This window comes from Salmo salar, unplaced genomic scaffold (genome assembly GCF_905237065.1).
Source record: "Salmo salar unplaced genomic scaffold, Ssal_v3.1, whole genome shotgun sequence".
In the NCBI taxonomy this organism is placed as follows: domain Eukaryota; kingdom Metazoa; phylum Chordata; class Actinopteri; order Salmoniformes; family Salmonidae; genus Salmo; species Salmo salar.
Genome location: NW_025547324.1, coordinates 299,753 through 306,368, shown reverse-complemented (window position 1 = coordinate 306,368; position 6,616 = coordinate 299,753). Strand labels below are relative to the sequence as shown.

Here is a 6,616-nt window from a genome sequence, read left to right as displayed (position 1 = left end):
ACAAGTTCAAGAAATGGTCAGACAGGCCACTTCCTGTAAAGGAATCTCTCAGGTTTTGACCTGCCATTTGAGTTCTGTTATACTCACAGACACCATTCAAACAGTTTTAGAAAATGTATGGTGTTTTCTATCCATATGTAATACGTATATTCATATTCTAGTTACTGGGTAGGAGTGGTAACCAGATTAAATCGGGTATGTTTTTTATCCAGCCGTGTCAATACTGCCCCCTATCCTAAACAGGTTAACCTCTCTGGGCTAGGCGGGACAAAATTGTCCCACCTACGCAACAGCCAGTGTAATCCCGTGGCGCGATTTTCAAATACCTTAGAAATGCTATTACTTCAATTTCTCTAACATATGACTATTTTACACCATTTTAAAGACAAGACTCTCGTTAATCTAACCACACTGTCCGATTTCAAAAAGGCTTTACATCGAAAGCAAAACATTAGATTATGTCAGCAGAGTACCCAGCCAGAAATAATCAGACACCCATTTTTCAAGCTAGCATATAATGTCACATAAACCCAAACCACAGCTAAATGCAGCACTAACCTTTGATGATCTTCATCAGATGACACACCTAGGACATTATGTTATACAATACATGCATGTTTTGTTCAATCAAGTTCATATTTATATCAAAAACCAGCTTTTGACATTAGCATGTGACGTTCAGAACTAGCATACCCCTGCAAACCTCCGGTGAATTTACTAAATTACTCACGATAAACGTTCACAAAACACATAACAATTATTTTAAGAATTATAGATACAGAACTCCTTTGTGCAATCGAGGTGTTCGATTTTAAAATAGCTTTTCGGTGAAAGCACATTTTGCAATATTCTGAGTAGATAGCCCAGCCATCACGGCTAGCCATTTAGACACCCACCAAGTTTAGCCCTGACCAAACTCCGATTTACTATTACAAAAGTTTGATTACCTTTGATGTTCTTCGTCAGAATGCACTCCCAGGACTGCTACTTCAATAACAAATGTTGGTTTGTTCCAAAATAATCCATCGTTATATCCAAATAGCGGCGTTTTGTTCGTGCGTTCAAGACACTATCCGAAGTGTAAATAAGGGTCACGAGCATGGCGCAATTCGTGACAAAAAAATTGTAAATATTCCATTACCGTACTTCGAAGCATGTCAACCGCTGTTTAAATTCCATTTTTATGCCATTTTTCTCGTAAAAAAGCGATAATATTCCGACCGGGAATCTGCGTTTAGCTAAACAGAGGAAAGAAAACAAAGCATTCGGTCGACGCGGGCACGCGCCTGAGTCTCACAGTACTGTAACCAGCCACTACCCAAACGCGCTACTTTTTTTCAGCCAGAGCCTGCAAAGCCACGATTCAGCTTTTTGCCGCCTTCTGAGAGCCCATGGGAGCCGTAGGAAGTGTCACGTAACAGCAGAGATCCTCTGTAATGGATAGAGATAATCAAGAAGGGGAAGAAATTGTCAGACAGGCCACTTCCTGCATGGAATCTTCTCAGGTTTTGACCTGCCATATGAGTTCTGTTATACTCACAGACACCATTCAAACAGTTTTAGAAACTTTAGGGTGTTTTCTATCCAAAGCCAATAATTATATGCATATTCTAGTTACTGGGCAGGAGTAGTAACCAGATTAAATCGGGTACGTTTTTTATCCAGCCGTGTCAATACTGCCCCCTAGCCCTAACAGGTTAATGTGAAACTATTCATCTCAATCATTATGTTGTCCTGTCTGTCTCTCTGTCCCTGTCTCTCTTTGTCCCTCTCTCTTTGTCCCTCTCTCTCTTTGTCCCTCTTTGTCCCTCTCTATCTCTCTCTCTGTCACTCTCTCTGTCCCTCTCTCTCTTTGTCCCTCTCTCTCTTTGTCCCTCTCTCTCTTTGTCCCTGTCTCTCTGTGTCCCTGTCTCTCTGTGTCCCCCTCTCTCTCTGTGTCCCCCTCTCTCTCTGTGTCCCCCTCTCTCTCTGTCCCCCTCTCTCTCGCTGTCCCTCTCTCTCTCGCTGTCCCTCTCTCTCTCTCTCTCTCTCTCTCTCTGTCCCTCTCTCTCTCTGTCCCTCTCTCGCTTTGTCCCTCTCTCTCTTTCTGTCCCTCTCTCTCTCTCTCTCTGTCCCTCCCTCTCTCTCTGTCCCTCTCTCGCTTTGTCCCTCTTTGTCCCTCTCGCTCTTTGTCCCTCTTTGTCCCTCTCTCACTTTGTCCCTCTTTGTCCCTCTCTCTCTGTCCCTCTCTCTTTGTCCCTCTCTGTCTGTGTCCCTCTCTGTCTGTGTCCCTCTCTCTCTGTGTCCCTCTCTCTCTGTGTCCCTCTGTCTCTGTCCCCCTCTCTCTGTGTCCCTTTCTCTCTGTCCCTCTCTGTCTCTCTTTCTCTCTCCCTCTCTCTCTCTTTGTCCCTCTCTCTCTCTCTCTCTGTGTCCCTCTCTCTCTCTCTCTCTCTCTGTCCCTCTCCCTCTCTCTCTCTGTCCCTCTTTCTGTCCCTCTGTCCCTCTCTCTCTGTCCCTCTCTCTCTGTCTCTCTGTCCCTCTCTCTCTCTGTCTCTCTGTCCCTCTCTCTCTCTTTCTCTCACTCTCTGTCCCCCTCTCTCTCTCTGTCCCCCTCTCTTTCTCTCTCTCTGTCCCTCTCTCTCCTTCGCTCTCTCTGTCCATCTCTCTCTCCCTCTCTGTCCCTCTCTCTCTCTGTCTCTCTCCCCTGTCTCTCTCTCTCTGTCCGTCCCTCTCTCTCTCTCTCCCTCTCTCCAGAGTTATCAGTCTCTCTCCAGTATCAGTGTATCTTCAGACTTACCTAGCATCGTTGGCCGTCCTCTTCAGTACTTTGGAGATGTGAGTAAGACTGTGTCTGAACTGAGAGAGAAACTAGAAGACTTCCTTAAAGGAGAATGGACCAAGATCTCCACTACAGGTGTGTTGAAAACAATAAGAACATCAACTTTAGACCATTGAAAGTTCCCTACTAGTCATATACATGTGGAATATTGTATGATGATAACATTCCCTCTCTCTGCCAGCTGAGCTGGTTAATGTGTTTGTGTGTATGTAGTGAATATAGTGGATGTTGTACTGCCTCCAGAGCCCAAGACCAGAGAAAAGTTGTTACAATGTGAGTCTCTTAATTGTGAAGTAACTAACTGTCTCTTTTTACTGACAATCCTAACAATCCCTCTAGAAATATATAGCAATAGTAGATCTAATCAAAGACTGGGTATCTATCTGACTCCTCATATTTCTCAGATTTGATCTCTAATCAAAGACAGGGTAGATACAGTATATGACTTAACTTATTGTTCTGACTCCCCTCATTGGTCTCTGCTCTGCTCTTCTCCCAGATTCCTGTCAGCTCACACTGGACCCAAACACAGCACACACACACCTCTCTCTGTCTGAAGGGAACAGAAAGGTGACCTGTTTTGGCACAGTCGAACCATATCCTTACCATCCAGACAGATTCACCAACAGGTACCAGGTTCTGTGTAGAGAGGGTCTGTCTGGATGCTGTTACTGGGAGGTGGAGAGGAGTGGGGACAGGGTTGATACAGCAGTCTCATATAAAGACATCAGCAGAACAGGGTCAGATAGTGGATTTGGAGACAATAACAAGTCCTGGAGTTTACAGTGCTATAGTGATGGTTATTGTTTCAGACACAATAATGTTGTGACTAATGTATCAGGCCCTCAGTCCTCCAGAGTTTGAGTGTACCTGGATCACAAGGCAGGTACTCTGTCCTTCTACAGTGTCTCTGACACAATGACCCTCCTCCACAGAGTCCAGACCACATTCACTCAGCCCCTCTATCCTGGGTTTAGTCTCTATGATGGTTTTTGTATTTATGGTAGTACTGCTGAGATGGTTAAACTGTAGTAGGGTCCACATAGATACTAGTCATGCTGGTGTAGTCTATAGCTGAGCTGGTTAAACTGTAGTAGGGTCCACATAGATACTAGTCATGCTGGTGTAGTCTATAGCTGAGCTGGTTAAACTGTAGTAGGGTCCACATAGATACTAGTCATGCTGGTGTAGTCTATAGCTGAGCTGGTTAAACTGTAGTTGGGTCCACATAGATACTAGTCATGCTGGTGTAGTCTATAACTGAGCTGGTTAAACTGTAGTAGGGTCCACATAGATACTAGTCATGCTGGTGTAGTCTATAGCTGAGCTGGTTAAACTGTAGTAGGGTCCACATAGATACTAGTCATGCTGGTGTAGTCTATAGCTGAGCTGGTTAAACTGTAGTAGGGTCCACATAGATACTAGTCATGCTGGTGTAGTCTATAGCTGAGCTGGTTAAACTGTAGTAGGGTCCACATAGATACTAGTCATGCTGGTGTAGTCTATAGCTGAGCTGGTTAAACTGTAGTAGGGTCTACACAGATACTAGTCATGCTGGTGTAGTCTATAGCTGAGCTGGTTAAACTGTAGTAGGGTCCACATAGATACTAGGCATGCTGGTGGTGATGGTCCCCAGATGTGATGATTAATTCTTCTCTGTTTTATGTACAATAATTTAACTGATTTGATCTTCAGATGTTCTGAATTAAAATAAACATTCAATGTATTCATATTTTTGTAATTGCAATGTTTTAATCTTGCACATTTCCATGAATCATGATGTATGGTGTTGATGTATATTGGTTGTCATTCAGAACCATTGATATGTTTTCTCAGTTGGTTCTCTGTCTCTATGTAATTCTCCTCAGTATCATTGATCAGCTTGTAGCCCGGCCCTAATTGATATGTTCTCTGTCACCTGGAGCTGCATGGAAAATGGTCCAGGAACAAAAGGACAATTCAGGACTAGTCAGCCCACTACAAGCTGGAATCACTGACTTTCTACTAAAGTATATGGTCTGGTTTCCCAGACACAGATTAATCCTAGTCCTGGACTAAAAAGCATGTTCAATGTAGATGTCCAGGAAACCGGCCCTAAATGTGTCATCTTTCATCCTCCCATACTGCTCAGTCCAGCAACATTAAACCTGTCCAGCAGGTGGTGCTATTGACCAAACAATAAAACCAGCAGATATCTTGACTTGCCACTCAGTATATCAGTAATGTTCAGAATAGTACTTTAATATCATTGGAGATTGATGGTCTTTTTAATCCACTATCCAGAGTCAGGAACAGATGAAGTTAGGTCTGCTACTGTTCAGTGATTAACCCACTCAACAGCCAGTTGAATCCTGTGGCGCAATTTTCAAATCCCTTAGAAATGCTATTACTTCAATTTCTCAAACATATGACTATTTTACAGCTATTTAAAGACAAGACTCTCGTTAATCTAACCACACTGTCCGATTTCAAAAAGGCTTTACAACGAAAGCAAAACATTAGATTATGTCAGCAGAGTACCCAGCCAGAAATAATCAGACACCCATTTTTCAAGCTAGCATATAATGTCACAATAACCCAGAAGACAGCTAAATGCAGCACTAACCTTTGATGATCTTCATCAGATGACACACCTAGGACATTATGTTATACAATACATGCATGTTTTGTTCAATCAAGTTCATATTTATATCAAAAACCAGCTTTTTACATTAGCATGTGACGTTCAGAACTAGCATACCCCCCTCAAACTTCCGATGAATTTACTAACAATTTACTAAATTACTCACGATAAACGTTCACAAAAACCATAACAATTATTTTAAGAATTATAGATACAGAACTCCTCTATGCACTCGATATGTCCGATTTTAAAATAGCTTTTCAGTGAAAGCACATTTTGCTATATTCTCAGTAGATAGCCCGGCATCACAGGGCTAGCCATTTAGACACCCACCAAGTTTAGCCCTGACCAAACTCCGGTTTACTATTATACCTTTGATTACCTTTCCTGTTCTTCGTTAGAATGCACTCCCAGGACTTCTACTTCAATAACAAATGTAGGTTTGGTCCAAAATAATCCATAGTTATGTTCCATCAGCGGCGTTTTGTTCGTGCGTTCTAGACACTATCCCAATGGTAAATAACGGTCGCACGCATGGCGCATTTCGTGACAAAAGATTTCTAAATATTTCATTACCGTACTTCGAAGCATGTCAACTGCTGTTTAAAATCAATTTTTATGCCATTTTTCTCGTAAAAAAGCGATAATATTCCGACCGGGAATCTGTGTTTCGCTAAATAGAGGGAAAAACGGGGGGGGGGCGGCCAGTGCACGAGCATGAAGCCCTTTGTCCTCTGATAGACCACTTAGCCTGTTAGGGCTAGGGGGCAGCATTTGCACGTCTGGATAAAAAAAATGTACCCGATTTAATCTGGTTACTAATCCAACCCAGTAACTAGAATATGCATATACTTATTATATATGGATAGAAAACACTCTAAAGTTTCTAAAACTGTTTGAATGGTGTCTGTGAGTATAACAGAACTCATTTGGCAGGCAAAACCCTGAGACATTTTCTGACAGGAAGTGGATACCTGATGTGTTGTATTACCTTTAAACCTATCCCATTGAAAAGCACAGGGGCTGAGGAATATTTTGGCACTTCCTATTGCTTCCACTAGATGTCACCAGCCTTTACAAAGTGTTTTGAGTCTTCTGGAGGGAGATCTGACCGAACAAGAGCCATGGAACGATGATGTCCCATTAGACACCTGGCGCGCGAGTTCATGTTGGGT

At 42.7% G+C, this 6,616-nt stretch overlaps 1 long non-coding RNA gene across 1 annotated transcript; it reads left to right on the top strand.

Annotated features, from left to right (window-relative positions):
* The first annotated feature begins 2,839 nt into the window (after positions 1-2,839).
* On the top strand, positions 2,840-3,669 carry LOC106598244 (uncharacterized). The gene is made up of 3 exons (XR_006762837.1): positions 2,840-2,893; positions 3,032-3,091; positions 3,318-3,669. It is a non-coding gene; the product is annotated as an uncharacterized lncRNA (long non-coding RNA).
* The last annotated feature ends 2,947 nt before the right edge of the window (positions 3,670-6,616 follow it).